The following is a 12,495-nucleotide window of genomic DNA, read 5'->3' on the forward strand; positions in this document are numbered from 1 at the left end:
GAAGAAATGAAAGTATATAGGAAATGAGAAAAATTACTTTTTATCAAAAGGGAGTAATCAATGATTAGGAGATAATACATTCAAAATCAAAGTTTCTACCTGAAACAAAATGACAAGAACAGATCTCATGCTTGGAGACCACCCACACAGAAAGAGTATATGACAGGAAAATATGACAAAGATCATTTTAATTGCATTGTGGTTTTACTTTTTCTTCATGCAATTACTAGGTTGGCAACTTGACACTATTATTTTTATCTACTTAAAACAGAGAAAAAGCTATACTCTTTGTGCCTCTTCATATCATGAACTAAAGGGTCATGAACTAGCTGGATATAAATGATTTTTTTTTTATTTTCATTGTTTTGAGTATTTAAGTATTGTTTTCATGAATAGTAATCAATTTTAAGTAATCAATTTTAATGATGTGCACATCACTAACTCTGCAAATATTTAGAAAGCTATGTTAGTTTTGGAAAAAAGTTGTCTTTTTCAGGCAGATATATTTTGAGAGAGGATTAAAATAATGAATATCTTCTTTCCAATCTATTTAAGTATGACTGTATTAAATAAGTATTTTTTCTGAGTCAGGTAGAATTGTATACCTAAATTAGATGAACTGCTTCAAACTCTTTTTACTAAAACAAAATAAAAGGCTATTTACAGGTTATGGAAATAGCCTGTTTCTATGTTTCATAATTTCTTTAAGTTTCATCCACTGTATTGAATGTGAAGATCTGAAAAAATATTCTGCAATTCAGGTCTACTTTGGAGGTAGTAAAGAAACATCACTAATTGAAAAATACAAGTGTAAATATATATATATATATATACTCAAGTATTAAATGTCACCAGAAAAAAGGATTGATTGAAATCAATATGGGGTTAGCAAAACAAAAAGGAAAAATGAAACTGTCCAAAATTATCTAACAAATAAGAGGAGAGAGAAGATAAAGAAAACATTGGAAAGACTAAAATAAGATATCATCAAGAAATATGATATCAGATAGACTAATGCTAAGTATATCTATAATCCAAATAAATCAGAATAAATTTGACTCCCACACAGGAATATAAAAATTGTTCAAAAATGGTCCCCAATGGAGGACATGCAGGAGGCAGCCAATCAATAATGATCCTCTCTCGCCCTAGTCGGTTTGGCTCAGTGGACAGAGCGTTGGCCTGCAAACTGAAAGGTCCCATCAGATAGACTAATGCCAAGTATATCTATAATCCAAATAAATCAGAATAAATTTGACTCTCAGAAAGGAATATAAAAATTGTTCAAAAATGGTCCCCAATGGAGGACATGCAGGAGGCAGCCAATCAATAATGTTCCTCTCTCGCCCTAGTCGGTTTGGCTCAGTGGACAGAGCGTTGGCCTGCAAACTGAAAGGTCCCAGGTTCAATTCCAGTCAAGGGCACATGCCTGGGTTGTGGGCTCGATCCCCAGTGTGGGGCATGCAGGAGGCAGCTGATCAATGATTCTCCTTCATCATTGATATTTCTATCTCTCTATCCCTCCTCCTTTCAACTTTTTAAAAATCAACAAAAACATTTTTTTAAAAAAACAAAACCATGTTATCTTTAGACTGGATGTCTTCAGCATCACCTGGGAGCTTAGATAGTATCACCTCAGGCCATATCCTATCTGCATCAAAATTTTCATTTCAACAGCAGATATTAAATGTGTTATATGGAAAATGACACATTAAATAAGATATGTGTCACTAAAAGGTTGTTCCAAACTGTGCAAAGAATTTATAAATCTCATTTACTAAAAGAGAAAGGAAGTTTGGTCATTTTTTCCCTCTTTAGATAATAAACATGGTGATTAAACTAGCCTCTTGATATGTAGTTCTCAATTTACTTTAAATTCCCCGAGTTTGAAATTCTGCACAAGTTGTACATTAGTACCATTTAGACAAGGTTGAAAGCAAGAATAGTTTCTTCTCTCCCTCTACCTCATTCTGTCTGAAATGACTAATTCTCTGCTATGGTCTTTGATTGGAAACATAAAGTGAGACTGGAAACATTATGAGCTGAGAGAAGGCATTGAAAATACGTATTTTCAAGAGTGTCTGTTTGAAGGCTACCTTATAAAAACTTGATGAATCTAATACATCATTTAGAGTTTATAATGTAGAACACATTAAAGGTTTATACATAAGATCATTTTCAGAGCTGTTGCAAGGTTATACGCCTTACAGTGAGTGACTAAAGAAACCCCATTTCCTCCCAAACATCTCAGTGAGATTCTTTTGGCTGAAATTGATCAGGAGAAAATATTGAGATCTTTATTTAAATGCTTGTTGGACATGTGTGGACTTTTCTGTCTTTAACTTAAGATATGTTATTTCTTGAATTCTAATTTCTCGGTGCAGGAGGCAGCTGATCGATGTTTCTCTCTCATCGATGTTTCTGACTCTCTATCTCTCTCCCTTTCTCTCTGTGGAAAATCAATAAAATATTTATTTAGAAAAAAAAAAAGATATGTTATTTCTTGAATTCTAATTTCTCCATGAGATCTTAAAATTTTTAGAGGATTTAATAATTGTATTATTATTTAACATTGATAATCTTAAAATATTTGTAAAAATGTTATGCTGTTGTTTAGGCTCTGTGTAACTTCTCTTTGGGACTAGTACAAGATAGCAGATAGAACAGAGAGTCATTTTATGTCTAGGGAACTGTATATACTTGATCCATATCACCGCCTATTAAGGACAAAATAAAAAAAATACATTCCAATGCTTCCAAATACATACACAAAGCAGCAGTGGTTGACATTGACAGAGCAGAATTATAAATATGGGCACGTGGCTCTGGTCTCTTCCCAGGATGGCAGTTACAAGAGTAGTTGATTGGCCGAAACCGGTTTGGCTCAGTGGATAGAGCGTCGACCTGCGGGCTGAAAGGTCCCAGGTTCGATTCCGGTCAAGGGCATGTACCTGGGTTGCGGGCACATCCCCACTGGGAGATGTGCAGGAGGCGGCTGATCGATGTTTCTCTCTCATCGATGTTTCTGACTCTCTATCTCTCTCCCTTCCTCTCTGAAAAATCAATAAAATATATATTTTTTAAAAAAAGAGTAGTTGATTGTAATTCTAACCAGTATGTCCAATATACTACGCAATACTGCCTGAACTTTAGATTGACTTAGTAAGCATTTAAAACCCAGAGGTTACTCAGCACCATTCTCAGCGCTTCTGACTTAAATGGCCAAGGATGGACCCAGGTAAGGGTGTATTTTAAAATTCATTAAAGAGGATTCTAAGGTGCTGCTATATTTGAGGACCACTAAGTTAGTATTTAAAAAAAAAATGGAGAATGTAAAATGGAATTCCATTCTCCTTTCCTCATTTTTTTTTTTCAGCCTACTTCTAGTATTTTGGGCCATTTATAAATACTATACTCTCCCTCTCCCTGGGAAAAGTGTGACCTACAGGATTAGGGATCTAAAATGAAGAAATTAAGAAATCTTAATGCATCCCCTGCTGCATTTTCCCACTTTTTAAATATCCCATCTTCACAAGTTCTCTGATATCTTATGTGGAAAATTGTAGGGGCAGGCCTTATTCTGCAAGTTCATTTCTGTGTGGAAGAGGGGAAGAAACAATGGGAAGTTATAGATCTGAGTGTATGGGCAAAGTTGTAGCGGAACTATTTCATCATGGGTCCTGTAGCAAGTACAGTGTGCCTCACCACAAAATGCTCCCGTCAGGATTGAAAGTGTTACCTACTGATGCCCCCAGCTGAATCTCTGTGAAAGTTCTTAGGCAACGGGAGTTGCTTGCCCAAAGTAACTCTTCCTCTGCAGAGATGGCTTTCTTCCAATGACTGCTTCATGCAAGGGTACAAAGCATCCCCATATCTCCTACCCGTGAGATGCAATGCAAGATATTGCTGAAGAGCTACTCCAGCTTCAGATCCATTCATGAGACTGGTTGAGCATTTTGTCGCAGCTACATTGCAGGTCAAGTTTTCCCTCTGCCCTGTCCTACTTCCTTGAGTCTCTGAAAGGGATTGTTTTCTAAAGCATTCCCTAATATTCCTAGGACTCCATTTTCTGCAGGATCAAGCTATTGACAGACGATGTCAAGAGAAGGAAGCATCCCCTAAGAATGGTATTTTGGAGATGAATTATTCATTGGCTATTGACAATGAGAATCCCTTTACTGGGATAGGTGTAATACTGATAGTTTCTGGCATGAGATAGCAGTGTAATTGTTAACACTTTCATCAATGATGATCTGGAATGGTATACTAGTGGAAGGAATGCACTGAAATATCAATATCTTGAGTAACTGAGAGGTTCTGGGGAAATAGTAATTATGAGAAACAAAATTGCTAGAAGTATTGCTAGGAGTGATCAATAAATTGGAGAAAGATAGCAAAAACCTGAGTTAACACATCACCAATTTAAGACTATGTGTTGAAAAGCCATACTGCCACCTTGGAAACATAAAGAATTTTACCTCCTGAAGCTAGAAGGCAGAAAGCTGAGGCTCAAGATCAGCACTTAACTATAATAGTAATGCAGCCCCAGAGAATGTTGGACCCTCAACCCTAGCAATTCCACTGCCCCATGATCTGAACCCTAATTTGGAAGGAGAATTTTATACTTGGCATTTGGGACATGTATGCCAATGCATATAAACATCTAAAGTCTCCATATTCTCCTGAACTGTCTGAAATTGCAGAATATCCTAAATCCTCCGGGACTGTTAGTGCTCCCCAGAAACCTGGGACACCTCTATGTTATAATCATGCGTGCAACTTGCTCAAAGAAAATCGACCAAGCACTGCCTTAAAAGATAACATGTGTCTCCCACAGTTTCTCTGTCTTTTCTCCTATTTTGTCCATGAGAGCAATGGCCAGGGTCAGGAGACAACGTAACTCAGCTGGGATGGCACTTGATCTACTACGGGCTATAACTGAAGGAGCTACATAGCCTTGACAAATGTATTTAACAGCAATCAGAGCCCATGTAAGAGGCTGGAGCAGAAAGTCTGATATTAAGGGCATCATGACATAAAGTTAGATAAGGGAAATTTATAAAATTGGGATCAATCTCCTGTGAAACTGGATTTAAAACTCTATTGAGGACACAGGAGGTAGCACTCACCTTGTAGGATGGTAGTTGAAGGTCTGGAGAAGGATGTCCTCCTCTAAGTGAAAAATAGGAGCCATCACTATCCCAGCTGGCAGTGTAAAAAGGGATTGAGAAGCTCAACAAAATGGAATGTTGAAATGGATATCTATTATGTAAGGCTGAAAACCACCAGTCCACTATACTTTAAAGGAGGCCTGAAGGACACTCCATTTACCCAGTCAATAAGGCATGCACTGGTGAGACACAGAGAAGTAGTTTCTCTGTAAGATTCTGTAGCCCAGGTCTGACAGCTGGACAGGCTGTTACCGCACTTAGTTCCTTGATAGCAATGGTGATGGTAATGGTAATGAGTGTTTCCTGGAATAAAGAAGACCATGTGAAGGTTCTTAATTGTCAAAAACAAGGTGGAGTTTTTGTTGTTGTTGTTTTTCGTTATTGTCATGAGCAACTATATCATAGTAAAACCACAAATGCCATCAAAAAATCTTGATATTGTGCCTACTTTTTGGTCCTGGACTAGTTTTCAGGCCCAGAACTATTTGATTGAATGAAGGAGAGTCCAAGTTCCCAGAAGAAAGGACCCTGAAAAAACACATTATGTGTAAATAGTAATAATTCACCCAGGCTCTTCCAAAAAAGGGTCAGGGCTATTTACTCAGAAAACAATATACTACTAGGAAACTAGGAATTCAAAAACATTTGGAAGATTGATGGACAGAGTCCTAGTTGATGCTGATATAGGATAGCTGAAGCAACACAACTCTTGTTAAAGTGGCAGGAAGGGGGGCCCCACTAGTAAATACATAACTAGCTTAGGTCTGGCCTACATCGAAGTCCAATAAGTAAACAGCCCATCACCTAGTCTTCATGTCCCTAATCCCTGAGTGTATAATTTAAATGGACAGTTTCGTGACAAAACCAATCCCAAGATTGGTTCCTTGGCCTGTATAGTAAAAGCCTATTGCCGTAAGGCCTGCAAAACCACCCATTCCCCTAGCCAAGTTACCAAATAAAACAACATCACATTATCAGAGGAAATAGGAGAGGTCAGTGCTACCTTTAAGCACTTAAAAAAATCCAGCATCATGGTCTCAATAATATTCTCACTTATTCGTCATGCCAGTCTTATAAACACAAGATAACAGTCAACTGCCTCAAATTTAAACAAAGAGGTATCCATTTTGCTTCTGTACAAGAGGAGCTATCTCTTTAAATGCATATTATCATGAACTTTACTGTAAAAATCAGTTGACAGAATCAGTTGACATTTACAACGTCCCCGGGCTATGTTCACTCTCCTGCCCCACTCTCATAAAATACTCCCTAGGAATCTAGACCATCAAGATATTCAAGACTATCAAGTTGGTGCACTATATTAATGGCAGGATAATCAAACCAACTGAGCAAAAAGAGCAAGTATGTCTGAAGATTTGTTTCAGAAGGTGGGAGATACGCACTAAAATGCTATGGAACTGGTCAGAGCAGTGAAGATCTTAGTTACCCAAGGCTTTTCTCAAACTGTTGTATGAAGCACAGGGTACAGGTAGGTCCAAAGGGCATAAATGAGCTCCACAAGCAGTACTTCTCCCTCAGGTCAGACCTCTGGGTGCCCGGGTGTGGGCAGTGGAGGTGCTTAAAATAGACAATGGAAGAACACAGGTTAGCTTGGTTTGTGCATGGCTCAGCTTATATATGGACACAAACTCAAGATGCACTCCTTCTGGGTTATAGCCACATTCAGGTATGGCCCTGAAAGCAAACACGTTCAATATCCCTCTTTGTTGAGTTCTGACTTGAAAAATTCAGGTCAAGTCAACCTGTCTTTAGGAACCCCAGTGCTGTTATAATGGCCCCATGATAACAGCAATAAAGAGAGCTACCCCAACTAACGAAGGCTAGTCTAGATACTGATGCCACTGAATATCCAACAGAATCCAATGCGTACGCTATAGTATGGAGTCGTCCCTAGGAGGCAGCAATGAGCTACTTGGTTCCAAGGTGATTGATTACATTGGACTCCTTTCATCATTGGACACCTTCCATTATGAATAAAACTGACCCACATTCTTAACATGGCTTTGCCTTGTTTTCTTATAGGACCTCAGTCAGCATCACTATGCAAATATTTGTATAGTGAGCCACTGACACAGAGCCCTTATTATATCACATAGGACAAAACAGAGGATGTGTATTACTGAGAACATGATCATGAAACCCATTTATTCCCTCACATACCACACCCTCAGCAACCACTAGCCTGAAGAGGAAAAGAAACATACTTTTGGAAGTTCACCTAAGATTCTAGCTTGGAGATGGTACCTCAAAAAGATGGACAGCCATCCTCAGGATGCACCCCCCACATACCACACCCTCAGCCACCACCAGCCCGATGAGGAAAAGAAACATACTTTTGGAGGTTCACCTAAGACTCCAGCTTGGAGATGGTGCCTCAAAAAGATGGACAGCCATCCTCAGGATGTATATATATATATGCTAAATCAATATCAATGAAAATTATACAGTTCTATGTATGTAATATGTCGAGTACATGAGCCAAGAAACCAAGTACCACAGAAGTGGCCTCTTTCACTACCACCTCCAGGGTTTTTGCTCATTGAGGGTTTTTGCTTTCTGTCTCCACAACTCTAAGTTGTGTGGATATAGGTCTCCTGGTGATCACTGGTGGAGTTCTACCAGAGGAAATAAGCCAAAGTCTGATTAAAAGTAGTTACAGCTGATGCCTGGTAATTTGTACTTCTTGTTTTAAGGGGCCAGAAAAAGAGTCACCATGCTGTCCTGATTTTCAGAGGGAAGCTATTACCCATTGAACAAGAAAGAATACACCTGATATTAGGTGATATAGATAATCCAATGTTACTCCCCTAAAATGATAATGATAAATGGGCAAGAGCAGCAGTCACAGGCTAAGAAGAATATGGCAACTAGACTCACCCAGGAATTCAGAGGTGGCAGCTAAAGGTGAGGAGAAGGTAGAAGAGGAGCAAGGTGACATATCTAAGTTGCTGCTCTGAAACCAGCTATAGTGTCAGGGACTTCAATTAATTCAATTAGCTATCCTATATAATAAAAGGCTAATATGCAAATTGACCAAACCACCCAACGACTGGTCGCTATGATGCGCTCTGACCACCAGGGAACAGATACTCAATGCAGGAGCTGCCCCCTGTTGGTCAGTGAGCTCCCACCACAGGGGGAGTGCCACTCAGCCAGAATCCCGGAGCCAGGCTCATGTCAGGGGAGCACAGCACCGGTGGCGGGAGCCTCCCCTGCCTCCACAGCAGCGTTAAGGATGTCTGACTGACAGGACTGAGCCATCAGTCGGATGTTTCCCAAGGGCTCCCCTCCACAGCAGCGTTAAGGATGTCTGACTGACAGGACTGAGCCATCAGTCGGATGTTTCCCAAGGGCTCCCAGACTGCAAGAAGGCACAGGCCAGGCTGTGGGATGCCCCCCCACAAGTGCACAAATTTCATGCACCCGGTCTCTAGTATTTTTATAAGTTTTCCCAAGGTAAAAAAAAAAAAAAAAAGATCAGAAGCCCCATTCCCAAAAGATATGATCTTTTTGCATACACAAAAATAGATGAAATTAACAGAAAGAGTATTTTCCCAGCATCTTGAAATACTGCTTGGTAATAATAGTTGTCTCTAGGCTAAACAGATTTAATTTTCTCAAGTTTCCATGTGGCCTTAAAGAGAATCCTGTACTCAACAACTGGTCTAGGGTGGGTACAGAGTCCTGACTCTCTTGCATCAGTAAGGTACATCTGAGCTTCAGAGCTCCTCATAGAACTGCAGGAGATCTCTATCGCAACCACTCTCCTTCCCCTGTCATACTTCCCCCAGCCTCTTAGGTGTGGTGGATGAGATAGAACGTATAAAAGATGCACTCAGAGAAATATTCCAGAACATATCAAATAGGATTCTACAAGCCAATGTTAAGGAGTCTGTGTTTGACATAAGTATAATAAGAAATGGAGGATTTTACCTAGGTGAGTGATATACTCTAATTTTCATTTTGAAAATATCACTTTTGCTGCTATGTGGAAGTGGATCAAAGGAGAATAAAAGCAAGAATACCCTTTAAATGCCTAATGTAATAGTCCAAAAAGGAGTTGTTTGAAATTTGGATACTAAGGAGTTGAACTATGACTATGTTGGAGTGAAATCAATAAGATTCAACATTGAATTGAATTATGGTATGATTTACTAAAATAAAGATTCTTGGAGATCAGGTTAGAGAGATAAAAAGAAAACACTGCATATTTTTATACAATGACTCTTACTGACATAATATATCTATTTTCTACAACTAAACATTTTTTTAACTTTATTCTATTGTTTGAAGTAATACAAATAGCATACATAGAAGCATAACCAATGGACACAAGACATGGGGGCGTGTAAGGATGGGGAGGGCTTGTACCGGGGGGTAGGGGAAGCCAGGGGAAAGTCAATGGGGAAAAAAGGAGACATATGTACTACTATTTGTAATACAATTAAACATTTTTATTAGGGATTTAGTGCCCATTCTGGATTTAATACTGACTTCAACATGCAAATTATAATAAAATTAGGCTTATTTACCATCACATCAACCTCATAGTCAACAACAACAAAAAGCCATATATTTTAGTCATAGTACTTTGGTAGTATAGGCTTAACTTAGAAACTAGGAGCAATAAACATTATTTGAGGCAAAATTGGTTGATTTAAAAAATTATACTAGAGACAGGCAGTTTTTTCCTTTTCTGAGTAATTTGAAAATTCTTAAACATAAAACCTCAAAACACTTTACAATCTTCATTTTACCAGAATCTTACTTAGTTAGATGATTTTATTGAATTTGTCTCACAAGTGACCTGTTATAATATACGTAGAGCAATTATGCAGGTGTCTAAATGTAGCAGAGACTTGGTATCCTAGGTAACCCTGTGCAAGGATATGAAAACTCTCCCAACTAGAAAATGAGTTGGGTCGATGTTCAATTTATGCTTAAGGTTAAAAAGTAAAGAAGCAATCTCTATTTTACAAAAACAAAATCCCTTCCAGATCCTTTAGTTTCTCTAAATGTCTTTGATGGATTAGCTTTGGCAAAGTAATTGCTACAGCTGACCATTATTTTATATTTAGACTGTGAGGATTAAAGTGAGATCAAGTAGGTATAGGAGGAAAATGGTCACAATTAGGCAGTGATGCTTACATTTATTTTAATTAACTCCTCTTTAGACTCTCTATCCTTGAGAGCTTTCCAGATAAATTTCATGACTGAGCCTCTTATTCAACAACTAAGTACATCCATCTCTATTTTCTCTCCACTTTGATCCACTCTTTTCTCTTTCAGACATTTAACTGTCATCCTTTAAAAAAGAAATGTTGAACATGTTTCTTTTAAAGATTTTTTCTGAGAATGAGGACAATTTACTCATGAGTAAAATTAGAGTATGCCATTAGACTTCCAAATAACACCCTGAAACTATGCCAGATATCTTTTACGATAAACCTCTGATGGCATTATGCATCTATATATATAAAAGCCTAAGCTACTGAACGACCAAACGACCAGTCTGCTGGTCGCTATGATGCGCATGATGCGCACTGACCACCAGGGGGCAGATGCTCAACACAGGAGCTGCCCCCTGGTGGTCAGTGCACTTCCACAGCCAACCTCCCATGGCTGACCAACTTCCCGTGGTCCTCCTCCACTGCCGGCATTCATGCTCAACCAGCCCTGATGGGGGGAGTGGCCGGCCAACCTCCTGCAGCCCCTCCGCCAATCGACCAGCCCTTCCCCATCAGCCCCAATGACCGGCCAGGCCAAGGGACTCCACCCGTGCACAAATTCCTCAACCAGCCCTGATGGGGGGAGTGGCTGGCCAGTCTCCTGTGGTCCCTCCCCCTGGCCGGCCAACTTCCTGCAGCCCCTCCGCCAGTCGACCAGCCCTTCCCCATCAGCCCCAATGACTGGCCAGGCCAAGGGACTCCACCCGTGCACAAATTCATGCACCAGTCCTCTAGTAATAATATAAAGGGCAATTGTGAATATTACAGAAATCTAACAAAATGCGTGTTATCATTACTATCACATCACAGACCAATCACTATATGATCACGACCTTATTACTATCAATTAAAATAAAAATCACATATTTTCTTGTAGTCCTATGAAAGGAAAGGAGAAGGAATTAGGGTTATATAAGTGGCATCGTGGTCTTGTTAAATCCTAAGCTTTTCTTTCAACTATAACAATAATCTTTGTGTTTAGAACTATATAAAAGAAACCAAATTCACTCTACTGAATTATTTTCCAAGCAAGTCAGAAACTAATCAAATTTGAATTTCAATATTATTTACGCAAAAATAAAATAGAGCAGTGGGTTTCAAAAATGAATATTTGTATCAATGTATAATTTTCCACTTACAATTTTCTTCTCACCAAATTTATTTCTCATCAGAGTTTGGAATTCCAGCCCAGCCAGTGTGGCTCAGTGGTTAAGCATTGACCCATGAACCAGGAGGTCATGGTTAGATTCCCAGTCAAGGCACATGCATGGGTTGCAGGTTCAGTCCCCAGTAGGGATCAGGCAGGAAGCAGCTGATCAATGATTCTCTCTCATCATTGATGTTTCCATCCCTCTGTCCCCCCTCCCTTCCTCTATCGGAAGTCAGTAAAAACAAAGAGATAACATGACATCCTTCTGGAACTTGCATTCTAGTGAGGAAGATCAACTTTAAACAAATAAACAGTCACATCAAATAATTGCAGTTGTCATGAGTGCTAAGGAAGGAAATAAACAGGAAGTGCGAGAAGTTATTTAGCAAGGTTAGGCATTTAAACGCCCCTAAGCAGATAAGTTTCATCTTATAATAATAAAGCCACCAACACAAAGTAATTACAATTCTTAAATTGATGACAAAAATACCTGTAGGATTTGCAGCTGGTTGGAAAAGTACAGGTAACTTATGCTTCGAGTAGGTACTTTTGCCACCCGCGTGAGATTTGCGGCCGTGACTAGCACTAACCACTGCACAATGAGACTGCTGACTGACTGGCTCACTCAACTCGGACAAGAATCGCTCACCTGCTCGCTTCCCCCACGCTATGTATCCCACGCTACGTATCCCACGGCCGTATCCCGCGGCCCCCTGCGCCCTGTCTCCTGTTGCCTGGCCAGACCGACACCCCCCACTTCCGAACCACTTCTTCAAGATAGACTCGCCCAGGCCAAAAACCGACTTCTGTGCATGGGCCACGAAGTTTCAATCGCACTGTACGTGGTATTTTGTGGAAGAGCCACACTTAAGGGGCCAAAGAGCCGCATGTGGCTCGCGAGCTGCAGTTTGCAGACCACTGCCCT

At 39.6% G+C, this 12,495-nt stretch overlaps 1 long non-coding RNA gene across 1 annotated transcript in view; it reads right to left on the reverse strand.

Moving 5' to 3' along the window:
* The window catches only part of LOC107182337, a 19,692-nt gene extending 7,616 nt beyond the window's left edge, over positions 1-12,076 (reverse strand). The window contains exons 1-2 of the long non-coding RNA XR_001513062.1: positions 12,061-12,076; positions 11,843-11,915 (exon numbers count right to left, since the gene is read on the reverse strand). This is a non-coding gene — a long non-coding RNA (uncharacterized LOC107182337). The remainder of the gene's footprint in view (positions 1-11,842; positions 11,916-12,060) is intronic.
* Positions 12,077-12,495: the final 419 nt, after the last annotated feature.

The sequence above is a fragment of the Myotis davidii genome, unplaced genomic scaffold (genome assembly GCF_000327345.1).
Source record: "Myotis davidii unplaced genomic scaffold, ASM32734v1 scaffold374, whole genome shotgun sequence".
Classification (NCBI taxonomy): Eukaryota; Metazoa; Chordata; class Mammalia; order Chiroptera; family Vespertilionidae; genus Myotis; species Myotis davidii.